The sequence below is a fragment of the Lepus europaeus genome, chromosome 16 (assembly GCF_033115175.1).
Source record: "Lepus europaeus isolate LE1 chromosome 16, mLepTim1.pri, whole genome shotgun sequence".
In the NCBI taxonomy this organism is placed as follows: domain Eukaryota; kingdom Metazoa; phylum Chordata; class Mammalia; order Lagomorpha; family Leporidae; genus Lepus; species Lepus europaeus.
In genome coordinates this window covers 14,187,330-14,202,836 of record NC_084842.1, presented here as the reverse complement: position 1 = coordinate 14,202,836, position 15,507 = coordinate 14,187,330, and the positions used below count along the sequence as shown (strand labels likewise).

The following is a 15,507-nucleotide window of genomic DNA, read 5'->3' as shown; positions in this document are numbered from 1 at the left end:
TATATGTACAGAAGAATCCATTTCTAGGAGCATGCATTTGGCATAGTAGTTAAGATCATGATTGGGATGCCTGCATCCCTTCTCAGAGGGCCTGGGTTTGAGTGCTGGGTGCTGTCCCCAAATCAGGTTCCTGTTAATGTGCAGTAGCTCTGTTGACTGGGTCCCTGCCACCCAGCTAGACTTGGATTGAGTGCCGGGCTCCTGGCTTCAGCGTGGGCTAGTTTTGGCTGCCTCAGGCATTTGAGGAGTGAACCAGCAGACAGAAGATCTCTCTCCTGCTGCTTCTCTACCTCTCAAGAAAAGAAAAAATGTTTAAATCTATGTTACTGCTGTTGTAATAATGTGCCTTTTAAACACATCTTGCCTGATATTCCATAGCTGTGAGAAAACTTGACAATTAGGAGCAAAATTTAATTGGGAGGGTATTTTCCTTTCTTAATATAAATATTAATTTGAGAGGTAGACACATACATCCACAGGGAGAGTAAGAGAAGGAGAGCTTCCACCTGCTGTTTCATCTAAATGCCTGAGGTGAGGTAGAGGATTCTTTTATTATGAATTTTTATGCCAAAATTTGACCATAAAGCCTGACAAAGATTAATTTATCTCATTAATCATGAACAGAAGAAATTTCCCATATACATTCAGTAAAATTCTATTCCCTTGAGTCGATTTTTTGAGTAATTAAATATTTCAGAATATCTTTTAAAAATTTTAAATTCATTTGAAGGGCAGAGAGAGAGAGACAGACACAGAGATTTCTCATCTCCTGGTTCACTCCCCAAATGCTTGCAATATCTGGGGCTGGGCCAGGCCAAGACTAGGAGCGAGTAACTCAGCCCAGGTCTCTCAAGTGGGTGGCAAGGGACTAGGTAGGTGAGAGAGTTTCTTGTGGTCCTAGAACTAGATGGCAACAGAACTGGATCGTAACCTGTGCAGTCAGCTTCCAGAGTTGGGGCTCTTGACCATAGCTTTGTTCTTAATAACCTTAACTGTGGGATGTTACCATTAGTGAGTGGAGAATTTGATCTTTTTTTTATTTTTTAACATTTTTTACAGCCCATATGGACTTTTTTTTTTTTTTTTTAAAGGGAAGTCTGTGGAAAAAAAGTTACAAATTGGGTATCTATATAACAAGGCATGTATTTCACTGGGCACCGAGTGAAAATAAGTAATATGTCAGAAGTATGCTAGTCTCACATGTTGGCTGAATTTGGAGTTTTTGTTTGCTATGTGAAAGGCAAAGACTCAGGGCCAGCACTGTGGCACAGTGGGTTAAAGCCCTGGCCTGCAGCGCCAGAGTCTCATATGGGCACCAGTTTGAGTCCGGAATGCTCCAGTTCCAATGCAGCTCCCTGCTGATGCTCTTGGGAAAGCAATGGAGGATGGGCTATGTGCTTGGGTCACTGCATCCCCCTGGGAGACCTGGAAGAAGCTCCTGGCTGTGGCTGTTGCGGCCATTTGGGGAGTGAACCTGCAGATGGAAGACATCTCTCTCTGTCTCTACCTCTCTCTCTAACTCTTTCAAATAAATAAAATAAATCTTAAAAAAAAAAAAAAAGGCAAATACTTAAAAAGAAAAAAAAAGACTAAAGTCCAGAATTTTTGTGAAGTAAAAAGTCAGTTCTTGACTAGCTTATTTAATAGCTGTTTCTATAGTCTCAACATTGTCAGAGAATCTGAATCAATAGATTTGTTTTATATTAGTCTTATTTTTTAAAGTTGTTTTCATATTTAGTGTTATTCCCTCGACTGGAAGAACCATCCAGTTTTTGTTTATCCATTGGTTACAAATAAATGCTTTTAAATAACAGCTTTTAAAAAGTATTACTTTGGTGGACATACTTAAGTAGCATATGTGAAAACAGTTTTTGAGGAGAACAGTCTCATTTTCCACTTGTTAAAAAAGTAATACAATTTATAATAAACAGCAAAACAGTATATAAATGCATAAAATAGGAAGTGGAAGTCCCAATTCTTTGGTTTTCTCAGTTATAATCATTTTGTGTTTATATGAATTCATTCACTGTGTATAAAATTATGGTGCCCATAATTTGAAAGTAGTTTTCAGTGTGAGACGCAGTAGACACCTCAGGGCTTCTTCCCCAACAGGTATTTGTGTTACTGTTCCATGCGGCCCTGATCAGACACTGAACAAACCGACCAAATTCTCCTAGTGAGAATTTAGGATCTAGATTCAGATAATAGAGATGTATGTTTTTGTTCCTGAGGGGAATGGCTGGAAGACAGGAATAGATAGCAAGAAAAAGTTTTGGACACATTTCCGCCTTTGTTTTTGATGAGATACCTCTGTTGTTTAATACATTTTTCTATTGCTAAGGTGACTAGATGGTTCATTTAACCACATGTAATTAAAAACAAAACCCTGTCTTCCATAAGGTCAGAGATGCATTCAAAGACCACAGCTTTTAGGTGAACCTTAAACACCATTTTTACTCTTTACATTACTGTTATCATTTTTGTTTATTTACTGTTTCACTGCTTTACTACTTATTTTTGTGTTTCTGAACCACAGAAATCTTTGTTGAAATAAGATACAGTACAGTAACCCAACTTGTAAGTGCTCAGAGAGCAGGAGAAGCCTAGTCCTTTATAGATGGTGTGTATGAGGGGGTGGGAAGGAGTGTGTGACGGAATGAATATATTTGAACTGTGTGTTGCAGGGGATGGGCAAGGGTTCTGAAGAATCCAGTTGAAGGCCAGTTGGGGAGTGGACCAGCAGATGGAGGATCTCTCTCTCTCTCTCTCTCTCTCTCCCTCCCTCCCTCCCTCCCTCCCTCCCTCTCCTTTTCTAACTCTGACTTTCAAATTAAAAAAAAAAAAAAATACTTCTATTAGAGGAGTTTTTCAGCAGATCAGATTAGGCTATTCATTTTATAATGAGGGTCTCCAGGTTCCTCCTTAGGGTATTAATTAAGGTAAACAAGCCTTCTTCATTCACTAATGGCACTGCCCATTCAAAGCAGAAGGAAGGCATCATTGAGCATCAAAGTGTTTATCTTATGTTCTCAAGAGAAACTTGTTATTTGCTTAGTATATTGAGAAAACAGAACTGATAACTCTTTTTGTGTTGCAAATTTAATCTGCTACACACAGTATTATTTATTTACTATGCATGTCAGAATTCAAAGAATTTAAATGAATAGTTTATTCAGAGGTTGAAATAGTCTTGTAAAAAAGGTAAATCTTAATTGAGGAGGATTCTAAAAAGAAATGCAAAGAGGAGGTAAAATTTTTAAAATATAGAATTTTTCAAATAAAAGTATTAAATTTTAATCAGCTTTATTGTGTTTTTCTTTGTTACTTTTTTGATTTGGTCAAGTGGACTTAGACCTTGTGTGGTCTTGGTTGTAGGGTAGTATTATAGCAATCCTTTCTATGTATCTAATGTTACCATTTATTTATTTCTTAAAATGTAACATTTTTGGGCCAGTGCCCAGCTCACTTGACTAATCCTCCACCTGCGGTGCCGGTACCCTGGGTTCTAGCCCGGTTGGGGCGCCAGATTCTGTCCCGGTTCCTCCTCTTCCAATCCAGCTCTCTGCTGTGACCCGGGGAGGCAGTTGAGGATGGCCCAAGTGCTTGGGCCCTGCACCCGCATGGGAGACCAGGAAGCACCTAGCTCCTGGCTTCGGATTGGCACAGCACGGCGCCGGGGGTGAATCAATGGAAGGAAGACCTTTCTCTCTGTCTCTCTCTCACTGTCTAACTCTGCCTGTCTGGGAAAAAAAAAAAAAAGTGTGACATTTTTAATTGGTATTACCTAAATTGGGTGTGTACCTAGAATAGAAATACCATGTTTTTATAGTTAAAAAATAACTATACTTTTTTACAGATACACATGTAAATAGAATTATACTTGCTATAATGCTTTATACATGTCGTAATACCATGTATATTAAAATAGGCATACAAAAATATTTATTTTCAAAGTAGTTTATATACTATTAATGTATTTACTTACATGCTTTCTCTTGAACTGTCAGCTACTTTCTTATAGTTGTTCCAAGTTTGTATATAAAATGGTTTTTTCCTATGTGATTAATGTGTTTATTTTGTTTTCACTTCTTTATTTTATTTTTTAAATTTATTTATTTGAAAGGCAGAGATAGAAGAAGAGAGAGAGGGCTGGCGCCGTGGTTTAACAGGCTAATCCTCCACCTTGCGGCACCGGCACACTGGGTTCTAGTCCCGGTTAGGGCGCTGGATTCTATCCTGGTTGCCCCTCTTCCAGGCCAGCTCTCTGCTATGGCACGGGAAGGCAGTGGAGGATGGCCCAAGTCCTTGGGCCCTGCACCCGCATGGGAGACCAGGAGAAGCACCTGGCTCCTGGCTTCGGATCAGCACAATGCCTGGCCACAGCGGCCATTGGAGGGTGAACCAACGGCAAAAAGGAAGACCTTTCTCTCTGTCTCTCTCTCTCACTATCCACTCTGCCTGTCAAAAAAAAAAAAAAAAAAAAAAAATTAAAAAATTAAAGAAGAAGAGAGAGAGAACATGTGCACAAGCAATCTTTTATTGGCAGGTTCACTCCCCAAATGGCTGCAATGGCCAGGGCTGGGCCAGGCCAAAGCCAAGAGCCAGGAGCCAGGAGCTTCTTCCAGGTCTCACATGTGGATGCAGGGGCCCAAACACTATGGGTCATCCTCCTCTGCTTTCCCAGGCACATTAGCAAGAAGCTGGATCAGAAGTGGAGCAGTCAGGACTTGAACCCAGGGTCCATATGCGAGGTTGGCACTGCAGGCTTAACCTTCTGCAGCACAGCGTTAACCCCTTGTTTGGGCTTCTTGAACCTGTAGATTGTTGTCTTCCAGTAGATGTAGAAAAATCTCAGATATGGAGCTGGCCCTATGGTGTATCAGGAAAGCCGCCACCTGCAGTGCTGGCATCCCACGTGGGCACCAGTTCAAGTCCCAGCAGCTCCACTTCCGATCCAGCTCTCTGCTATGGCCTGGGAAAGCCGTAGTAGAAGATGGCCCAAGTGCTTGGGTCCCTGCACCCTCGTGCAGACCCAGAAGAAGCTCCTGGCTCCTGGGTGTGGATCAGCACAGCTCTGTCCATTGGGACCAATTGGGGAGTGAACCAGTGCCTCTCCTACTCTCTCTCTCTTTCTTTCAAATAAATAAATAAATCTTAAAAAAAAAAAAAAAGAAAAATCTCAGAAATTATCTCATGAAATTTTATGTTAGATCTAGAAAAACGTAGCCATTATTCTTGAAATTATATATTTATATATAATATATAACAATATATAATTACATGATAATGGAGTTGTTATTTGTTTTTCTTCTAAGACTGATCACAGCAAATAAGACCTTCTAATTCCATCCTTTCTCCACTATATTATTTTTTTTCTCTTGATGTTGCATTCTTGGAAATTCCTATTGATATATTTTCCAATTCAATAATTTTGCCTTTAAATTGTTTCTAATCTGCAGTTAAATCCTGTATTGATTTTTTAAATCAACTTTATTGAATTATAACACAAAAGCAATTTTATTGACTTTGAGGTAATGAAATAAAATGAATCCATTTAAGTATATAGTTTGATGAGTTTGACAAATGTACGTGCCCATGTAACCACCACCACAATCAAAACAACAGGACATTTTCATCACTCTGGAAAGCTTGTTGGTGCTCATTTGCAGTCAACTTTTTTTTTTTTTAATTTATGTATTTGAAAGGCAGAGTTACAGAGAGAGAGATTGATTGATTGATTGATTGATTATTCGTCCATTCGCTGGCTCATTCTCCAAATGGCTGCAATGGCCAGAGCTGGGCTGATCTGAACCCAGGAGCCAGGAGCTTCTTTGGATTCTCCCATGTGGGTGCAGGGGCCCGAGTACTTGGGCCATCTTCCACTGATCTCCCAGGCACTTTAGCAGGGAGCTGGATATGAAGCAGAGCAGCTGGAACTCAAACCAGTGCCACTGGAGGCTGCTTTACCCATTATGCTACAGCACCAACCCCTGCAGTCAGTTATTCCTCAGCCGATAATTGATCTGTTTTCTGCACATAGATTAATTTTATGTTCCAGAAATGAATTCTTCGATGTCTGGCTGCTTTTGCTTGCATGCTTTGGAGATTTCCTCCTGGTTGTATGAATCAGTAGTTGTTTTTGTATTTTTTTATTGCTGGGTAGTATTCTGTTATATGATTATACCATGATTTGCTTATTTTGCCTATATTCCACTGTTTGACTATTACAAATAAATAAACATTCACCTCCAAGTCTATTGTATGAACACATCCTGTTGGGAAAATACCTAAAACTAGATATGTGTGGAATACATGGTAGTATATATTTATGTTTGTAAGGCACTGACAGATGCATTCCAGAGTGCTTGAACCATCTCTTATTCCCACCAAAAATGTAGGAGAGTTCCAGTTTAGTTACCTCCTCCTCATTCTTACTTGGTATTGCTGGTCTTGGTACAATTTCTTTTTAGAGTTATTTATTTGAGAGGCAGGGAGAATGAGAGAGAGTAGGAGAGACAGAGAGAGCGATCTTCCATCTACTTCTTCATTCTTCCAAATGTCCAAAGAACTGTGGTTGGACTGGAACAGTCTCCCATCACTGCTGCCTCCCAGAATCTGCATTAGCTAGAAGTTGGAGTCCGAGCCAGAGCTGGGAATGGAACTCAGGTACTCTAATGTGGGATTGAAGTATCTTAATCACTAAATGCCTATATGCTGCCAATTCTTTAAATTTGTATTGCCCTGTTGATTAATAATGTATCTTTTAGTAATTTATATTATCAGTGGTGTGATTTGAACAGAATTGGGCTCCAAAACTCATGCAGATGTTTGAACCCCAAGGTCATAAGTTAATGATGGTAAGGGAGGCATTTAGAAGGTGAGCATGGTGAAGAGCCTTAGCTCACTGAGGGTGTGCTCAAAGAAGGTGGTTCTTGTGAGAGGGTTGGTAGGGACCGCCTCACTGGGCCCAGTGCTCTCTGTCCCCTGCCTTGTCCTATGACCCTTCCTCTACATGTGCTCCGGCACCCTCACCAGATGCCACGTCAGTGTGGCTGCCCAAGCTGGGATTTTAAACCTCCAGAGCTGAGTCAGAATAAACCTCTCTTCTCTTTGTAGTCAGCTTCTCTCAGGTATTTCATTGTAGTAACAAAAGCCCAATAGAACACGTGACTTTCTGTGAAGAAATTTTTGCCCATTGTTCAAATTGTATTTTTTTTTAAATGACTGTTAGGAATTCTTTGTAGAATCTGGAAGAGTTCTTTATCATGTCTTTATATTGGAAATATTTTCCTCTGGTTTATGTCTTGCCTTTTCACATTCTTTTTTTTTTTTTTTTTTTTTTAAGAATTATTTTATTTATTTGAAAGAGTTGCAGGGAGAAGTAGAGCCAGAGAGAGAGGTCTTCCATTCTGCTGGTTCACTCCCCCAATGGCCAGAGCTGAGCTGATCTGAAGCCAGGAGCCAGGAGCTTCTTCCGGGTTCCCCACGTGGGTTCAGGGGCCTAAGGACTTGGGCCATCCTCTACTATTTTCCCAGGCCATAGCAGGGAGCTGGATCGGAAGTAGAGCAGCTAGGACTGGAACCGGCCCATATGAGATTCTGGGGCTGCAAGCTGGGGCTTTAACCCGCTGTGCCACAGTGCTGGCCCCGCCTTTTCACATTCTTAATGTAAATTTTGAAGAGCAAATGTTAATAATTTTGTTGAAATACAATTTATTGGTAGTTTCTTTTAAGTTTCAAACTTCTTTTTTTTTTTTTTTTTAAGATTTATTTATGTTATTTGAAAGGCAGAGTTACAGAGAGGAAGAGAGGGAAAGAGGGAGAGAGGGAGAGGTCTTCCTTCTGTGGGTTCACTCCCCAAATGGCCTCAATGGCCGGAACTGAACCCATCAGGAGCCAGGAGCCAGGAGCTTTTTCCAGGTCTCCCACGTGGGTACAGAAACCCAAGGACTTGGGCCATCCTCCACTGCTTTCCCAGGCCATAACAAAGAGCTGGTTTGGAAGTGGAGCAGCCAGGAATCGAACTGGTGCCATATGGGATGCCGGCACTGCAGGCAGTGGCTTTACCACTAAGTCGCAGTGCTGGCCCCCCCAAACTCATTTTCTCCTAGGAAATCATGAAGATTCTTTCATGTTTTCTTCTGCAGGCTTTATCGTTTTAGCTTTTACATTTAAGCTTGTGGCTCTCTTTGAGTTAATTTGTATATAGTGTGAAGTGAGAATTGTTCCATGTTTTTTTTTTTTTCTTTCCTGTATGACTAACCAATCATTCTAGCGTGATTTGTTAAGTACACTATTTTTCTACTAATGTATTACTGTCTCCTTTGTTGAAAAATCAGTGACTTTGTTGGTTTATCACTGATCTGTTTTCTCTCATTGAACTGCGTATTTATTCTTAATGCCAGTACTACATTGTGTTGATTTCTGTAACTTCATAATAAATCTTGAAATTAGGTAATATGAGTCCTTCAGTTTTTTTAGTTCTGTAATTTCTCACTTGATTCTTAGGGTATCTGTATCTGTTCACTTCTTAAGGTCATGTTTTCCTTTAATTCTTTGAATATGTTTTCTTTGATTATTAGAACTTATTCATATTACTTATATACCTGGTTATCTTGGCCATGTGCTGGACATTTTACTGTATTTATAGGAGCTACTGCTTATCTGGGATCACCTTTAATGAAATTCAAGGCTTGGGATAGCCTGAACATCTAGAATGTCTACCCATAGTTTTGTACTTAGGGCTAGTTCACGTTTGCTTTGCCCTCATCCTTTATTTTGTAGGGGAGTCTTTATTACATTCCTTACTTTTTGGGGACCTTGGGCTTTTATTGTTATTCCTCTTACCCTATTAAACATTGAAAAGATAGTTTATTATTTCTGGATCAATAATTGCCTTTGGAATAATGGCAGCTTCTAAACATGCTTACCCTGGAGATTCTTTTTGCTTCTCTGTTTTCAGCTGGTAATACGTTAACAGTTTCATTAAGCTTTTAGAAGATGTTAGGAAGATTTATTTTGATTTTGTTTTAATCTAGTTATGTTTGTTGTTTACAGTCTAAGAGTTGGACCAAATAAGCTAATATACCCTGCTGAAAACAGTAAATTATATCTTTTAAATTGTAATTTAAACTCAGTAAGTCTTATGTAGCATAACACTGGTTACTTGAATTTTCAAGTTTACTGTGAGAGATCAATAAGTTCTTGATGATTTAAAAAAGTATATCAACTCAGCTACTTTTAATGCTGTAAAAAATGAAATGTGTCTTGGTTAAAAAGATAAATGAAGTTTGTAAAAAAAAATCTATAGCATATAAATATATATAGTATAAGGGCATAATTATGTCATTAAATATTGTACATATTTTTATGGAGAAGAGTATAAGAATATGTATTCACTCCAGAATATCTCTTGTATTTCAGTATTTAAAAAGCTTCTCTTTGAAAGCCCCCATTTACTGGTGAGAGTCATGTTGAAGGTTATAGTTAGTTTGATTCTTCAATGTTCTGTTATAAAATTTAAAATTTGCTTTACTTAAAATCCAAGGAACTTGGTCTTGATGTGATTCAGTTTTTGAAATTCAGTTTAATAGTTGAACATCTCTGGGTCTTAAAGAGTCAGATGGTTATAAATGAAAACATTTTAACAAACAACTTGACTTAAATCTATTTTAGTATTTATTCTAGTGAGCAGTTTTACACTCATTTAGCTCTAAATTGACGTGACAAACAGCATTTACATTATTTTAATAGTGTGTGTGCTATTTGCTATTTAAAGTGAAAAGTTACTAAGACGTCTTTTGATAATTTATTCTATAAGATTTGCTATGTTTTTAGCTTGGAACACTCATGTTGTATGCATTTCTTCTGTCTCCTAAGGTTAATAATGCTGGTAGTTAAATGCAATTTATCATAATAGTACATATTTTTCTAGGAATTTGACAGAATAGGCTTTATAAAATATAAAAATATTTTCATTTTATTTGCAAGAATCAAAATGAAGTGAATTTTTAATAGTCTTGAGGAATGATGTGAAACTGTCAAGGTTAGGTCTTGCTTTCTGGATCTGGTTCATTGTAGCTGAACGCTTGTATGGAGATGGGAAAATCAGATACCTTTCCTGCTCATTTGAAAATTGCATTTTGAATATGGTGATCCTTTATTAGCTTTACCTAAATGTGTGCCTGCTGCTTTCTGTTCTTGATCCCTCCCACCTCATAAAGGAGATAAGTGGAATTGGAATATATCAATAGAATAACTAGAAACAACAGTTGAATTTTTGGGATTTGAGGTTTGATAATTTCCTGGTTGGGCATAGGTAGTGTAGAGGAATTTGGAATGGCCGTAGTATGCTTGAATTTATGTATGGAATGTTTTCCAGATTTTAGTTTCCTTGTTTGCTTGCAAACCTTACTTCGTCAATTATGTTTTAGGAACTTCGTGGCAGAAAATTATGCTACTGTTATAGAAAAACCTGTTTTATATTAGTGTGCTGTAAGTACGTATTGATTTTACAAGATGGAATTTCTAATTGTAACATCTTTTAAGTCACATTTTATTGTTGCTTTTGATGACTCAGAATTTTTGAAAACAAATTTTGAAGTGTCCAGAATTGAGTCGCAGGTGCCACCACCTCAAGTACAGTCTGGCGTCCTTGAAAGCGTTGTTATCTTTGCCTTGTGTGGGTGCCATTCTTCTGGTGTGAGAAACCAGTCCTGTGCGTGTCCCATGTGAGACAGCACAGACGTGAAGGCACTTCAGAGGAAGCTCCAGCTGAGCCATGGCTTGGGAACAGTTTGGGACATTTTAGTGTGTACCCAGCAACTTTTCAGAGATTGTGACCTCGATGAAGTTTTGTTGGCTTTTGTTAGAGGGTGGGGAAGAAAAGGTTCCACTTGAACCAAGTCTTTTAAAAAAATTACTCTTATTAAAGATCTAAAGTCTTAACCTTTCAGTTCTTTAGCTGTAACTCTAAAAGTGTTATCAGAGGTTTGAGGCCTCTCTCACCTTAGTGGTCTAGAGACTCTCTATGGCATTCAGCTCCTTTATTTTTCAGGCCTGACAGCTCACATGTGCTCTGGCTCAGTGCTTCTCAAGTCGCCTGGGAGAGAGGACCAGGGTTTTTTCCCCTCAATGACAGACCAATAATTTTATGAAATGCAAATGAAGTGAAGTACTGGGAAAAATAATTTCAAATGAGAGTTCTAAATTCATACCCTCAATTTGTGTGCTTATCATAGTGTATAGATGGATTGTGAATAGCTATGCCACCAGGACAGTCCATAGACCACACTTTGTATAGTATTGCCCAGGATCGGGGTCAGCAAATTGTGAACTATAGGCCAAGTCCAGCCCACTCTATTTTTGTTTGGCCTACCTTCTAAGAATTATTTTTTATGTTTTAAAAGTTTTTAAAAATAAAAAGAATAATATTTTGTGACACATGAAAATTATATAAAGTTCAAATTTCACTGTCTTTAAGTAAGTTTGTTGGAGCCCAGCTACACGCATTCATTTTAGTATTGTCTGTAGGTGCTTTTGCTCTATAGTGGTAGGGTCTAGACAGGGCTGAGTAACTGAGAAAGAGACCAGGTGATCCACAAAGTCTGAAGTATTTACCGTCTTGCCCTTTACAGAAGAAGTGTGCTGACTCTTGCCTTAGAACAAAGCCTGGACTTAGTAGTTATCGGCAGGGTTGCGAGTACAAACAAGGTCTGCGTTTTTCAACGTGCTTTCACTGATATTGTCGTCAGCACCTTTGCATTACGCTTTATGTTCTCATTTAATCATCTTCGCAGCAATCTGGTGATCTTTTCTGAGAGCTAGGTAAGTTTAGACCCCTGCTGGTCTAATGGCAGATACCTTTACCGCTCCCAAAACTTTTTAACTGCTGAGCTGAGTTGTTAACCCATAGCTGGTGAATTAATAATGGTTAAATGGTTAAATATTTTATAACATGGATTTTGTTAACTAGCATCTGGTTTAGAAAATTCAGTTCCTTCTTCTTATTGCTGGGTTCCTCTGCAGTGGATATGTCTGTATGTTCAGATCCATTGAAAAAGTATTGAAATTGCCGGCGCCGCGACTCAATAGGCTAATCCTCCACCTGCAGCGCTGACACACTGGGTTCTAGTCCTGGTTGGGGTGCCAGATTCTGTCCCGGTCGCTCCTCTTCCAGTCCAGCTCTCTGCTGTGGCCTGGGAAGGCAGTTGAGGAGGGCCCGAGTCCTTGGGCCCTGCACCCGCATGGGAGACCAGGAGGAAGCACCTGGATCCTGGCTTCGGATCAGCGCAGTGCGCTGGCCGCAGTGCGCCGGCCGCAGCAGCCATTGGGGAGTGAACCAATGGAAAAGGAAGACCTTTCTCTCTCCCTCTCTCTCACTGTCCACTCTGCCTGTCAAAAAAAAAAAAAAAAAAGTATTGCAATCATACATTTCAAGGAAAAAGATTACTCCTTTAAAACTGCAACTGAACTGTAATGACAGATTACTGTTGCAAAATAGCAAAGTTATAATAGGTGAAAAACTGGTGACAGCTAGGGGGACTGACGTTTATGAGGACTTTCAGAAGAGCCATCAGGTTTTTAGTATTTTGCCTCTGCCACTTGTTAAAAGCTGCAAAATGAAACTCCCATTGTAGAACTGTCAAATTCTTGTTTAATAAAAATATTTCTTTGCTTCTTGTTTAAAGCACATTCTGAAGTTCCTGAAATATGCAATAAAAAACTCTGCTTTTTATGGTATCTGTTATTTTTTCTTACTCTTTTGCATATGATCACTCAGCAATTTAAATAGAGATAGTTATCAGCTTGGAGACTTGAGTCTACTTTATGATAGAGACCCTTTATAAACTAAACCTTCACGTTGGAATTTATCCCCTGGGGGTGGGGGTTGCTACAAAAGCTCTATTCATTATGAGAAAGGAATAACTACAGTTTGATATTTGTGGTACTTACTATTTTATTCTGTTTAACTCCTGAGTCAGTTTATAAACAGAAGGGAAATAATTGTATTCATTTTTTAAAATATTTATTTCTTTGAATATCAGGGGGAGAGAGAGAGTGAGAGAGCAAAAGCCAGCTTTCATCTGCTGGTTCACTCCCCAGCTTGCCTCAATGGCCAGGACTGGGCCAAGCTGAAGCGAGGACCCGGGAGCTTCCTCTGGGTCTTCCACGTCGGTGGCAGGGGCCCAAACACTGGGGCCATCCTCCACTGCTTTCCTAGGCACATTAGTAGGGAGCTGGATTGGAAGTGGAGCAGCAGAAACTCGAACTGGTGCCCCTATGGGATGCTGGCATTGCAGACAGTGCCGCAGTGCAGGCCCCTGTGTGTTCATTTCCTGCACTCGATTGAAATAATACACAGTAGAGACTCTCCCTTTATCTCAGAGGGACTTGGTCCAAGACCCACAGTGAATACCTGAAACTGTGAATAGTACCCAACCCTGTGTTCACCATGCTTTTCCCTGTACATATGTATCTATGAGAAAGTTTAATTTATAAATTAGGCACAGTAAGAGATTGGCAACAGTGGCTATACTAAAGCAGAACAGTTATAGCACTATACTATAATAAAAGCTATAAGAATGTGGTCTCCCATAAGGTTTGCAGTTTGGAGTGTGACAACATAACTAACACAGGTTTCTTCCGTCTTCACATATTCACAGACAAGGTTTGTTCTTAGCATAAATCTTAGCAATTCCAGCATATAATTTTTTTTTCTTTCCTGATTAAGTCAAAAGCTTTCACTTAGAGGAGGCACTCTGACATTTCTTTTTGTTATATCCAAATTACCATTATCAGCACTGTGAGTATTAGGGCTGTTATTAAGTACAGTAAAGGTTACTAGGAGGCCAGCGCTGTGGTGTAGTTGGTAAAGCCGCCACTGCAGTGCTGGCCACTCTTCTCCCTTACGTACAACGTTATCAGAGGTAACCATGTGGGTAAAAGTAGAGACAGTAATACTCTTACCAAGCAAGAAGGTAGCATTGGAGGCTTGGTAAGAAGACAAAAATCCCACCCATACCCAGCAACAATGAGAAACTCTCTTGGGTATCAAAAGTGAGTGGGTGGGGGGCTGGCGCTTGTGGCATAGCAGGTAAAGCTGCCACCTGCGGTGTTGGGTTCCCATATAGGCACCAGTTCAAGTCCCGGCTGCTCTACTTCCAATCCATCTCTCTTCTATGGCCTGGGAAAGCAGTAGAAGATGGCCCAAGTCCCTGGGCCCCTGCACCCATGTGGAAGACCTGGAAGAAGCTCCTGGCTCCTGGCTCCTGGCTTCAGATCGGCGCAGCTCCAGCTGTTGCGGCCATCTGGGGAGTGAACCAGTGGGTGGAAGACCTCTCTCTCTCTCTCTCTCTCTCTCTCTTCCCCCTCTACCTCTGCCTCTCTGTAACTTTTCCTTTCAAATAAATAAAATAATTTTTTTTTAAAAGAGATTACTTGGACTCACACTGTGATACTATATCAGGCTGTCTGATAACCTAGGCAATTACTAAGTGACTAATAAGTGGGTCATATTTATATCATGGATACACTGCACAAGGAGGTGACTCACGTTCTGGGTTGGACTCAGTGAGAGTGTTTGAATTCTCATCATGCTACTCAGAAAAGTGCAAGCTTAAAACTTAAAACTTATATATATTTTTAATTTTCCAATTCATGCTTTACAGACATCAGTTGAACAGGGGTAACTAACCACAGGAAGCAAAACTGTAGATGGGAGAGGAACTGCTACAGCAGAAAATGTTTGCAAGATAGCACTGCATCTTCTCATGCCACAGCTAGTTTTTATTATCCCAAGTCCCAGATGACCTAAGCAGTTCTAAGGCAAGAGATAACAAACTCTCACGTCCTCACAGCTGTGTTCTAATTCTGTGTAAGGTTATTGTTTGTACAGAGCCGTTGACATCCTGACCTATGCATTCAAGGAAGAGGGAGAGCTTTCCAAAGAGCTTACTACTTCATAATATATGAGGATTGCTTTCCAAATACTCCAAAAGAATTATTATACTTACTTTAGCGTGGGACTATTAATAAATAAAAATTTGGGGCTCGTCAGTAATAGTGGCTCATAACTTAAAATTCAGCTGTGCTTAAACAACGTGGATATAGATCGAGCATCCTCTATCTGAAGTGCTTGGAGTGTTTCCAGTTTCAGAAATGTTTCCGATTTCAGATTGTTTTGGCTCTGGGATATCTGCATATACATAATGAGTTATCTTGGAAATGGAACCAAAATCAACATGAACTTCATTTATGTTTCATATGCACTTTATATACATAGACTGAAGGTAATTGTATACAATATTTTTAGTGCCCTTGCGTTCTGACTGCAGCCCATTGAATAAGGTCAAGTGTGGAATTTTCCACTTGTGGTGTTATGTGGGTACCCAAGAAGTTTAGGACTGTGGAACATTTTGGACTTTGGGTTTTCAGATTAGGGATGTATTTGTTAGCCACTGGATGGATAGTCTTACAGCAACTTTCTCCTCATACACACACATTCTC

At 39.6% G+C, this 15,507-nt stretch overlaps 1 protein-coding gene across 1 annotated transcript in view; it reads left to right on the top strand.

The window, feature by feature from the left end:
* Nucleotides 1–15,507, top strand: part of TNKS (tankyrase) — a 216,159-nt gene that overhangs the window by 40,847 nt on the left and 159,805 nt on the right. The gene's annotated exons all lie outside the window — the stretch shown is intronic.